This window comes from Hyperoodon ampullatus (assembly GCF_949752795.1).
Source record: "Hyperoodon ampullatus genome assembly, chromosome: 17".
NCBI classification, from domain to species: domain Eukaryota; kingdom Metazoa; phylum Chordata; class Mammalia; order Artiodactyla; family Ziphiidae; genus Hyperoodon; species Hyperoodon ampullatus.
In genome coordinates this window covers 34,824,948-34,838,066 of record NC_136930.1, presented here as the reverse complement: position 1 = coordinate 34,838,066, position 13,119 = coordinate 34,824,948, and positions in this window count along the sequence as shown.

Here is a 13,119-nt window from a genome sequence, read left to right as displayed (position 1 = left end):
GACAACCAAACAAGAGGATTCTCATATGGGAACAGTTGATAAGGATTATACTAATGTAAACAAAGAATGAAAAATAAAACAGAAATGGGAGCAAGCAAACAACATCAACAACAACAATAACAGGTAAATAAAACAGAATATACACCTAAAAACAATTTTAAAAAAGAAAAAGGGAAAAATATATAAAATGAAGAACAAAGACAAGACTAAAGCCACAGAGCAAAAATAAAGGAAGAATATAAATATAAAAACTTTTTGTATATTAAGAAAATAACATAAGATAAAACATTAAAAAATAAAAGTAAAAAATAAAAAGTAAAAGTAAAAAATAATAAAAGCAACAACACCAAGAACTGAATCAAAAAACCAAAGTATAGTAGTAATAAGAATATTTTCCTTTGGCCACCTCCCAGGAGGCATTCCAACACCTCTAGGTAGGTCTCTGGACCTTCTGTGACCTCTGTGGGACCAGCTCAGATTCTGATCTGGCCCAATTCCCGTGTGTATTTGCCCACAAAGTCCAATGCTGTGAAGGCTAGACTGGTCTCAGATGTTGAAACACTTATTGTCTATTCAGGTATTCCACAAACGCAGGATTTACCTAGCCAATCTTGGGGATTTAATTCACAGCTTGTGCTGCTGCATAAAAAGATTTGTGTTTCTCTTCCTTAGTTGCACTGCCCCTTGGGCTCAAGTTTGGTTTTAACCCCTCCTCTGAGTGTGTGCCACCCTCAGTTGTCTGATCCTTGCCCAGGTAAGTGGGAGCAAAAGCAGTGGCTGCTTGGAGCACACATGGGTACTCCCAGTACCTGCAGCAGCAGGAGCTACTGTATGGGAGTGCTATGAGCCCCACTCCCCATGCACCTCTCAACAATGGCACCTCACTTCCCAGGCAGACCCCACTTCCACTAGGGGCATTCCTGGCCATGCTTCCCCTCACTCCCACCCCTTCTACTGTATCTGCACAGCCAACTGTGTTTCTCTCCCTGGGTCTGTTTTACCAACCCCACACTTTAGCCCTCTGACCCTTCCACCTTTGGCAGACTCTTGTCCAAGTTAGGGAAGCCTTGGGCTGATTCCCAAGGAGGTTTGGGATTGAGCAGCACTCAAGTCCCTGGAGCCTACACAGGTGGAGGCAACCCTGGCCGGAGGGGTGGGTGGGCCCCCTCAGGTGGGAACCCCTCTCAATGCCCACAGAGGCTGAAGAAACTGACGGTTGGGGACGGGGCTTATAATGGTGGCTCCTCTCCTTGCACGTCACTGGCCAATGACACCTTGCTATTGTGTCTCAGGCTTTTTCCACAGACTTTCCCAGTTGTGTCATCCCTTGCTCCTGTCCATTCACGCTGTCTTTTCACAGCCAAGAGCTGTCCTCTCCCTGGGTCTGTACTCCAAACCCCTCTTTTCAGCACCCAGTTCCCCTTCATAACAAGCAACACACGATTCAGTCTGGAAAATGCAGAGCTGTGTTGTAGATCATGCATGCAGTTCTTACTTTGTTCTGCCTTCCACAGACCATCTGCTGCATTCTCCTTTGATCCGCCAAAGTTCCTCTTCTGTCCCAGCTGATTTCCCCTCCATGAAGGAATCTTTCTTAATGTAGGGATCTCTCCTCACCTTCAGCTTCCTGCCAGGTTTGTTGGTCTCTTTTTTGATTCCTCTTTTCTTTTTTTTCTTTTTTCTTCTCTCTTTCATTCTTTTAGGTGTCCAATGTCTACCTCTACTGTTCAGCAGGAGCTCTGTGGGAATTGTTCCATTTGTAGATGTGTTTTTGATGAACTTGTGAGGAGGTACAAATTCCACATCCTCCTATTCCAACATCTTGACTCCTCCACCTTTACCTGAGTTTTAAACTTGTGCAAACACACTTTAAACTGTTAACACTGTTCACTTGTTGGCATTTCTAGCCATTCACTGCATAAAGGGTGACAAATTGAGGCTTTAGGAAAAGCCTGTTACTTGATGCAATACTTTCAGATGGATTCAATATGTAATAAATAAATGAGAACTACTTAGGTGCAAAATTGGTATTTTGGCATAATCTTATCAAATTACTTCTTTTGTATGCTTTTTCTATATGGAACATGATTTCAGAATGGTTGGATAAGAGAAGTGTAGCTTTATCATTCAGTAGGGTCTTATAAATCTGTCATATATTATTGGACTAAAAACCTGTAATTCAATAGCTAAAGCAACCTAAGTAATATTTTTCCTATCCCCTTTCCTCCAGAAAAAGAAAAGGAAAAGAAATAAAAGGACATGGTGAAATGCATTCCTTTCTCCTCTCTCTTACCTGAATCTGGTAAGGTGCTCAAAACTTTTCTATTTAGTTATTTTTGAAATCCATTTATTTTAATCCAAACCATCTGTTTTCTATGAAGAGTAGGCTGGAAAAAAATATTGTTTGAATAATACTTTCCCAAGCCTGTACATTCTTGGGGTTAGGGCTAGCTAAACCCATGAATTATTTACATTCCTGTTTATTCCAAGAGCTTTATAGTTTCCCATTAGTCTCATCCCCAGATCCCAAATGGTTTCCCAAGCAGCAGCACATTCACTAAGCACACAGCTAATTTAATCACATTTGGACTAATGGACGTTTGGGAGATAGGAAAGTTTTTGTTAGAATCTTCTCAGTTTTAGATAAAATTGGGCAGAGAAACCTGAAGTAGAGCTTATTTTTCTATTACATATATTTCTTATTTTTATATTACATTTAAATGTTTTAATTGCTTCTCTAGAGTGAATCTAATCTCATAATTATAAATAACTAGTGTTTCCCTAGAATAACATTAAATCAAGCCATCATTTGGGGATACAAATACACAATAGCACCCAATAAAACATACACCTTAATATTATTACTAAAACAAAATGAAAGTGAAATCTCCAGAGGACTCAGGCCTCAGGAAGATATATGATATGAGTAACTAAAAGAAGGAAGGATAGATGGAATTTTTTGCTGTATGGATGTCTACATGAGACTCACTAATGTAAATTTCTCCAATTATGCAGCAAAATCAACATCTATATGACACTCACAATTTTTATTTAAATAGGCAGCATATCCCATATGACTTCTGTAACTTATGGTAATTTTGCATATAGAAAGTTTCAATATATTTAATATTCAACTTTTAGATAAGTTTCCCAGGGAAAGCTATCTAAAATTAATCCCAAAGCACATATTCTTGCCTGACAGAGGTCCTTCCTCAATATCTAGTGTCTAACCTGCACTTTTCATTCTGAAGTACTGATTCATGTACCGAAAGAACAGCAAAGTCATGACCGTAACTTCTACATCTCGAAAATATGTACGTAGCGAAGAGCAAATTACTGGCATGTTTTCTGGTTAAATAAAACCCTAGACAGCTAGAGTTTTAAAAAGGGTAATAAAGTTTTTATAACAAGCAATAAATACAAATCTCTGTTAAGACTCATTGAAGAAGATAGTTCTTCATCACCTAATATGGTTCATTTCTGGTCCTCCTATCTCCTCACTGCAATTTTTATACATGCAGGAGATGCTTTGATTTTTATTCAGAATGGTTGAGGGAAATTCTGTCAGAGGCTCACTGCTAGGTGAGAAGTCATTGGCTGCAGCTTTATATTGTACAGTGTGTTGGAGGGAGATTGTAAAGTTTTGTGGGTAGTTTTTAAACCTCTTGTTTCTTTAATAAACCACAGTAAGTAGGTAACTACAGATGAAAGATGCTTTTCAAGAGCTTAAGTCTTCATTCAGTCATCTATCTATTCAGCCATCTGTTTCATCCATTCATTCATCCATTCCTAGTGTGTGTGAAGCATACTAGGCATTAGGAAAATTCTACTAAAAGGTGATAGGAATTGAGTAAAATAGGAAATTTTTTCTGATGACTTCTGAATGTGGGTGCTTGCTAACTTTATTTCTCACTACTGGCAGCAGCAAATGGCCCATCTGCATGTCTGCTTTCCCTCTTTGTTCCTATCTTAAGAGATAGTACCGCGGAAAGCCTGGACATAGATCTGCATAGATTGCGACCTAAGGCAAAGCAGGGTATACTAAAGACAGGTGTCTTTCTGCTCTAGAATAACAAGCTCTATTTAGGTCCAGAGATTCAGTGACTTTTCTCACTCAGGGCAGAGCATATTTTTTTGTTTCTTTTTTTGTTTTGCTTTTCTAATAATGATTCTCACAGTCTTTATTTCTAACTTTTAATTTTATATTGGAGTAGAGCTGATTAACAATGTTGTGATAGTTTCAGGTGCAGAGCAAAGTGACTCAGTCATACATAAACATGTATCCATTCTCCCCCAGACTCCCATCTCATCCAGGCTGCCACATAACATTGAGCAGACTTTGCTGTGTTATACAGTAGGTCCTTGTTGGTTATCCTTTGTAAATATAGCAGTGTGTACATGTCAGTCCCAAACTCCCTAACTATCCCTTACCTCCACCCCAGTAACCATAAGTTCATTCTCTAAGTCTGTTTCTGTTTTGTAAATATGTTCATTTTTATCATTTATTTTTAGATTCTACATATAACTGATATCATATGATATTTCTCTTTCTCTGTCTGACTTACTTTACTCAGTACGGCAGTCTCTAGGTCGATCCATGTGGCTGCAAATGGCATTATTTCAATATTTTTATGTGGCTGAGTAATATTCCATTCTATATATGTACCACATCTTCTTTACCCATTCCTCTGTCAATGGACATTTAGGTTGTTTCCATGTCTTGGCTATTGTAAACAGTGCTGCAATGAACATTGGGGTTCATGTATCCTTTTGGACCAGGCTGTTCTCTGGATATATGCCCAGGAGTGGGATTGCAGGGTCATATGGTAGCTCTATTTTTAGTTTTTTTAAGAAACCTCTGAACTGTTCTCCACAGTGGCTGTACCAATCTACATTCCCACCAACAGTGTAGGAGGGTTTCCTTCTCTCCACATCCTCTCCAGCATTTACTGTTTGTGGATTTTTTGTTGATAGCCATTTTGACTGGTGTGAGGCAATATCTCACTGTAGTTTTGATTTGCATTTCTCTAATCACTAGCTATATTGAGCATCTTTTCTTGTGCCTCTTGGCCATCCATATGTCTTCCTTGGAAAAATGTCTGTTTAGGTGTTCCACCCATTTTTGATTGGGTTGCTTGTTTTGATGATATTAAGCCACATGAGCTGTTTGTAAATTTTGGAGACTAATATCTTGTCAGTCACATCATTTCAAATATTTTCTTCCAATCTCTGGGTTGTCTTTTCATTTTGTTTATGGTTTCCTTTACTCTGCAAAAGCTTTTCAGTTTAATTAAGTCCCATTTGTTTATTTTTGTTTTTATTTCCATTACTTTGGAAGTCAGATCAGAAATGATATTGCTGCGATTTATTTCAGAGTGTTCTGCCTATGTTTTCCTCTAGGAGTTTTATAGTGTCTGGTCTCACTTTTAGGTCTTTAATCCATTTTAAACTTATTTTTGTGTATACTGTTAAAGAATGATCTAATAACATTTTTTTACATGTAGCTGTCCAGTTTTCCCAGCACATTTTTTAAAGAGACTGTCTTTCCACCATTGTATAGTCTTGCCTCCTTTGTTGTAGATTAATTGACCATAGGTGAATGGGTTTATTTCTGGGCTGTCTATCTTGTTCCCTTTATCTATAGCTCTATTTTTGTGCCAGTACCATACTGTTTTGATGACTATAGCTTTGTAGTATAGTCTGAAGTCAGTCAGGGAGCCTGATTCCTCCAGCTCCACTTTTCTTTCTCAAGATTGCTTTGGCTATTCAGGGTCTTTTGTGTCTCCATACAAATTTTAAGATTTTTGTCCTATTTCTGTGAAAAATGCCATTGGTAATTTGATAGAGTTACATTGAATCTGCAGATTTCCTTGGGTAGTATAGTCATTTTGAGAAGATTTATTCTTCCAGCCCAAGAATATGGTATATATTTCCATCTGTATGTATATTCTTTGATTTCTTTCCTCAGCATCTTATACTTTTTGGAATACAGGTTTTTGTCTCATTAGGTAGGTTTATTCCTAGGTATTTTATTCTTTTTGATGCAATGGTAAATGGGATTGTTTATTGAATTTCTCTTTCTGATCTTTCATTGCTAGTGTATAGAAATGCAACAGATTTCTGTGTATTAATTTTATAGCTTGCAAATTTACCAAATTCATTGATTAGCTACAGTAGTTTTCTGCTGGCATCTTTAGGATTTTCTATGCATAGTATCATGTCATCTGCAAACAGTGACAGTTTTACTTCTTCTTTTCCAATTTGGATTCCTTTTGTTTCTTTTTCTTCTCTGATTGCCATAGTTAGGACTTCCAAAACTATGTTGAATAATAGTGGTGAGAGTGGACATCCTTGTCTTGTTCCTGATCTTAGAGGTAATGCTTTCAGTTTTTCACCATTGAGAACGATGTTTGCTGTGGGGTGTCGTATGTGGCCTTTATTATGTTGAGAAAGGTTCCCCCTATGCCCACTTTCTGGAGAGTTTTTATCATAAATGACTGTTGAATCTTGTCAAAAGTTTTTCTTGCAGCTATTGAGATGATCATATGGTTTTTATTCTTCAATTTGTTGATATGGTGTATCACACTGATTGATTTGCATATATTGAAAAATCCTTGCAACCCTGGGATAAATCCCACTTGATCATGGTGTATGGTCCTTTTAATGTGTTGTTGGATTCAAATTCCTAGTATTCTGTTGAGGATTCTTTTTTTTTTTTTTTTTTGTGGTATGCAGCCCTCTCATTGTTGTGGCCTCTCCCGTTGCGGAGCACAGGCTCCGGACGCGCAGGCTAAGTGGTCATGGCTCATGGGCCTAGCCGCTCCACAGCATGTGGGATCTTCCTGGACTGGGGCATGAACCCGTGTCTCCTGTATCGGCAGGCGGACTCTCAACCACTGCGCCACCAGGGAAGCCCTCTGTTGAGGATTTTTGCATCTATGTTCATCAGTGATATTGGCCTATAATTTTCTTTTTTAGCTGTATCTTTGTCTTGTTTTGGTATCAGGGTGATGGCATCGAAGAATGAGTTTGGGAATTTTCCTTCCTCTGCAATTTTTGGAACAGTTTCAGAACTATAGGTGTTAGCTCTTCTCTAAATGTTTGATAGAATTTGCTTGTGAAGACATTTGGTCCTGTAATATTGTTTGTTGGGAGTTTTTTAATATCAGTTTCAATTTCAGTGCTTGTGATTAGTCTGTTCATGTTTTCTAATTCTGCCTGGTTCAGTCTTGGGAGACTACATTTCTAAGAATTTGTCCGTTTCTTCCAGGTTGTCCATTTTATTGGCATACAGTTGCATATAGTAGTCTCTTATGATCCTTTGTATTTCTGTGGTGTCAGTTTTAACTTCTCCTTTTTCATTTATTATTTTATTGATTTGAATTGTCTCCCCTCTTTTTTCTTGATGAGTCTGGATAAAAGTTTACCAATATTGTTTATCTTTTCAAAGAACCAGCTTTTAGTTTCATTGATCTTTTTTATTGTCTTATTTGTCTCGGTTTCATTTATTTCTGCTCTGATTTTTATGATCTCTTTCCTTCTACTAACTTTGAGTTTTGTTTCTTTTTCTTTCTCTAGTTGCTTTAGGTGTAAGGTTAGGTTGTTTATTTGAGATTTTTCTTGTTTCCTGTATTGGGACCTGTATTCCTATGAAATTCTTTCCTTTTTTCTTAGAAATGCTTTTGCTGTATCCCATAGGTTTTGGATCATTGTGCTTTCATTTTCATTTGTCTCTAGGTACATTTTTTATTTCCTTTTTGGTTTCTTCAGTGATCCATTGGTTATTTAGTAATATATTGTTTACCCTTCACGTGTTTTTTTTTTTTTTTCGCTACACGGGCCTCTCACTGTCGTGGCCTCTCCTGTTGCGGAGCACAGGCTCCAGATGTGCAGGCTCAGAGGCCATGGCTCACAGGCCCAGCCGCTCCGCGGCATGTGGGATCTTCCCAGACTGGGGCACGAACCCATGTCCCCCACATCGGCAGGCAGACTCTCAACCACTGTGCCACCAGGGAAGCCTGTGTTTGTATTTTTTATAGTTTTTTTCTTGTAGTTTATTTCTAATCTCAGCATTGTGGTTGAAAAACATACTTTATATGATTTCAATTTTCTTAAATTTATGGAAGCTCACTTTGTGGCCCAGGATGTGGTCAATCCTGGAGAATGTTTCATGTACACTTGAGAAGAATGTATATTCTTCTACTTTGGGATAGGGTGCTGTATAAATATTGATTAAGTCCATCTGGTCTAAAGTTTCATTTAAGGCCTGTGTTTCCTTATTGATTTTCTGTTCAGATGATCTGTCCATTGATGAAAGTGGGATGTTAAAGTTCCCCACTATTATTGTGTTATTGTTGATTTCTCCCTTTATGGCTAAGTAATATTTGCCTTATATATTGAGGTGCTACTATATTTGGTGCATATATGTTTACAATTGTTATGTCTTCTTCTTGGATTGATCCCTTGATTGTTATGTAGTGTCCTTCTTTGTCTCTTATAACAGTCTTTATTTTTAAGTCTATTTTGTCTGATATGAGTATTGCTACTCCAGCTTTGTTTTGATTTCTATTTGCATGGAATACCTTCTTCCATCCCCTCACTTTCAGTCTGTATGTGTCCCTAGATCTGAGGTGGGTCTCTTGTAGACAGCATATATATGGGTCTTATTTTTGTATCCATTCAGCCAGTCTATGTCTTTTGGTTGGTGCATTTAATCCATGTACATTTAAGTAATTATCAATATGTGTGTTCCTATTGCCATTTTCTTAATTATTTTGAGTTTGTTTTTGTAGGTCTTTTTTCTCTCCTTCCTCTTTTGTTCCCTTCTCTTGTGGTTTGATGCCATCTTTAGTGTTGTGTTTGGGTTGCTTTTTCTTTTGTGTGTGTGTATGTATTGTAGTTTTGGGTTTGCTGTTCCCATGAGGTTTTGATGCAACAGTCTATGTATGTACAAGGTTGTTTTAAGTTGCTAGTCTCTTTCCCACCTAGAGGATTTCCTTTAGCATTTGTTGCAAAGATGGTCTGGTGGTGCTGAATTCTCTTAGCTTTTGCTTGTCTGTAAAACTTTTGATTTCTCCATCAAATCTGAATGAGAGCCTTGCAGGGTAGAGTATTCTTGGTTGTAGACTTTTCCCTTTCATCACTTTAAATATGTCCTGTCACTCCCTTTTGGCTGGTAGAGTTTCTGTTGAAAATCAGCTGATTACCTTATAAGGATTACCTTGTATATTATTTGTTGCTTTTCCCTTGATACTCTTAATAATATTTTTTGTCTTTAATTTTTGTCATTTTGATTACTATGTATCTTGGCATGTTTCTCCTGGGTTTATCGTGCCTGGCATTCTCTGTGCTTCCTGGACTTGGGTGGCTATTTCCTTTCCTGTGTTAAGGAAGTTTTTTACTCTAACCTCTTCAAATATTTTCTCAGGTCCTTTCTCTCTCTCTTCTCCTTCTGGGACCCCTATAATGTGAATGTTGTTGCATTTAATGTTGTCCCAGAGGTCTCTTAGGCTGTCTTCATTTCTGTTCATTCTTTTTTCTTTATTCTGTTCCACAGCAGTGATTTCCACCATTCTGTCTTCCAGGTCACTTATCCGTTCTTCTGTCTCAGTTATTCTGCTATTGATTCCTTCTAATGTATTTTTCATTTCAGTTATTGTATTATTCATCTCTGTTTGTTTGTTCTTTAATTCTTCTACATCTTTGTTAAACATTTTTTGCATCTTCTTGATCCTTGCCTCCATTCTTTTTCCGAGGTCCTGGATCATCTTCACTCTTATTATTTTGAATTCTTTTTCTGGAATATCACCTATCTCCACTTCATTTAGTTGTTTTTCTGGGGTTTTATCTTGTTCTTTTATCTGGGAACTTAATCCTCTGCCTTTTCATTTTATCTATCTTTCTATGATTGTGGGTTTTGTTCCACAGGCTGCAGGATTGTAGTTCTTCTTGCTTCTGCTGTCTGCCCTTCAGTGGATGAGGCTATCTAAGAGGCTTGTACAAGCTTCCTGATGGTGGATAGAGGAGCTTGTGGTGGGTAGATCTGGGTGTTGCTCTGGTGGGCAGAGCTCAGTATAACTTTAATCCACTTGTCTGCTGATGCATGGGACTGTGTTCCCTTGCTGTTGGCTGTTTGGCCTGAAATGACTCAGTACTGGAGCCAACTGGCTCTTTGGTGAGTCTAATGGCAGACTCTTTGATGGCTCACAACAATGAGTACTTCCCAGAACTTCTGCTGTCAGTGTCCTTGTCCCATGATGAGCCACAGCTGCCCCCTACCTCCACAGTAGACACTCCAACACTAGCAGGTAAGTCTGGTTCCATCTCCTATGGGGTCACTGATCCTTCCCCCTGGGTCCTGGTGCACAGAAGATTTTGTGTGTACCCTCCAAGAGTGGAGTCTCTGTTTCCTCCAGTCTTGTCAAAGTCCTGCAATCAAATCCTGCTGGCCTTAATAGTCCAGTTCTCTGGGGATTCCTCCTCTCCTTTCTGGACCCCCAGGTTGGGAAGCCTGATGTGTGGCTCAGAACCTTCACTCAAATGAGTGGATTTCTCTGGTATAATTGTTCTCCAGTTTGTGATTCACCCATCCAGTGGTTATGAGATTTGATTTTATCATGATTGTGCCCCTCCTATCATCTAATTGTGGCTTCTCCTTCGTCTTTGAATGTGGGGTATATTTTCTGGTGAGTTCCAGTGTCTTCTTGTCAATGATTGTTCAGCAGTTAATTGTAATTCAGGTGCTCTCACAAGAAGGAGTGAGCAAACATCCTTCTATTCCTCCAATTTGAACAAGTCTTGGGCAACCATGTTTTGATGCTAGACCAAAACTCTAGAAATTGCTTGCAGAAGACTCTGCCATAGCTCTATAAAATGACATGAAAATATAAAATATCAATTTCAAAAACTTTGAGATACTCTTTCTTGTAGTAAATAAAACTAGGAATTACATTGAAAATTCATAAATGTTAGGGCTAAAGCTAGAAGGGCAAGGTTGCATGGTTTTAATATATTGTTATGTTCAGTTTCAGAATAGTTTCTTGCCAAGGGATACCCAATTTTCTTACCCAATTATGTCTTTTTTTTTTTTTTTTTTTTTTTTTTTTTTTTTTTTTTTTTTTTGCGGTACGCGGGCCTCTCACTGTTGTGGCCTCTCCCATTGCGGAGCACAGGCTCCGGATGCGCAGGCTCAGCAGCCATGGCTCACGGGCCCAGCCGCTCCGTGGCATGTGGGATCTTCCCGGACCGGGGCACGAACACGCATCCCCTGCATCGGCAGGCGGACTCTCAACCACTGCGCCACCAGGGAAGCCCTATGTCATTTTTTTTTGATACAGGAAACATGCATGTCTTGGTTAGGAATTACTTGACTTCAAAGATAAATCCACTGAAACAATGTTGAGAAGGAATGAAAGTATGTTGCAAAGATACAAGAGGCAGACACTTGACCCAGCATATAGAAAGTAATCAGCAACTAAGCTAGTTACTCTTTCTGTTATTTTCTCTCCTGGTGTCCCATGATCCCTTGCCTCCTTCTGGATGTCTGCATCCACATTCTCTCTTTAGATTGACTTTCTCTCCTTTGCAATATACTTGGAACACAAAGGACAACCCTCTCTCTTTACTTGTCTTCCCAGCTTTAGCACTTTGGATCAACTGAAGAGTGTCTTTGTATACCAGTTTCAAATTCCTATTCAAGAGACTATGATTGACTTAGTTTAGCAAATCAATTTGACTCTCTTGAATCAGGTACTACCCTTTTTCTAATGTTTAGAATCTAGGAAATTTTCCTAGGGCAGTATAATCCACAGAATTATTTCCACAAAAACACTTCAAAGGAAAATAACCATGGAGTTCCATTTCTTTCTTTGAACTTATTTTCTTTATATACAGTAACTTTTAGTTTATGTAAAGTTTTTCCTCCCTGCGTTTATGCAAAGTAATATGTTCTAAGTGAAAAAGAAGATTAAGTTTTTAAAATAACTAAAGTCTGCTGAGTCAATGATAACACATTACTGTGAGCAAGTTTTTCTTCCCTGCTAAAATGAAGCATTTTGTTATTGTCTACCACCTCATCATTTATCCTGTGAACATCTTTAATGATGAATTATAACAACACATATTTCAATTTAATGTATTTTTTATCTAGAGACTTTCCCTTTCAACAGTTTCCATTAGCTTTATTTAATTGGATTTTATTAATTAATTTTAAACCTTTGATCAAATAATTTTAAGCTCTTATATGATATCTGGCTCATTGACATCAGTCAAGCGGTCAAGGAGGAATTTGAAAAAAATAATTATTCCATTGCATACAGGTTAGTTTCATAAATTATCTGATATCTATCCTCTTATCTTATTATTGGATTTAGTAATTTTCTCTTTACCTAGTCTTATTCAACTCCAATTTAGCCTCCACGCTTCAGCCAGTGTTATTTTAAAGCAATATATCTGCTTATGACATTCTTTCTCTCTCTCAAAAAAAAAATTATCAGCTCTTTTGCTTATATGATAAAGCTCAATAACCTTCTTAGCCTGGCACCAAGACCCTTTAAAGACTATTCCCAAACTAATGTAACCTTATCTCCTATTGTTACTATTCCTTGAGTTTGTAATTCAGCCAGTCTGTTATTTCCCAAATAGTTCATGTTATTTAATACTGCACCTGAAATAGTCCTCCTTCTAAGCTAATTAACCTGGTGAACACCCTCCCCACCTACCTCTATGCCTTTACACCACCTTCCTTACTTTCAGAGCCTAGCTTAGATGTCATTTCTTTGAGCAACGTTTCCTGAATCCCTCAGGAAGAATTATTCACCACCCAATTAAAGCGACAGTATCTTTGTATCATAATTAATTGGTTATATGACTGGGACTCCCACTCCCCCCAAATTGTTCTTTGCCTTGAGGGCTGTGACCTGACTGGAAGCATTTCATCTCCAGAATCTAGCACATGGTTCACATGTGCTCAGTAAATGTTAACCCAAATGTGCTTATAAATTGATAAATGAATAGAATAAATGAATGAATGAATCTACTACAAATTACTTAGTGTGCTTTGTCAAGTTATCTGTAGTTTTTGGAGGGTTTTGATTTCTAATGAGTAAAGAGGTTATTTTT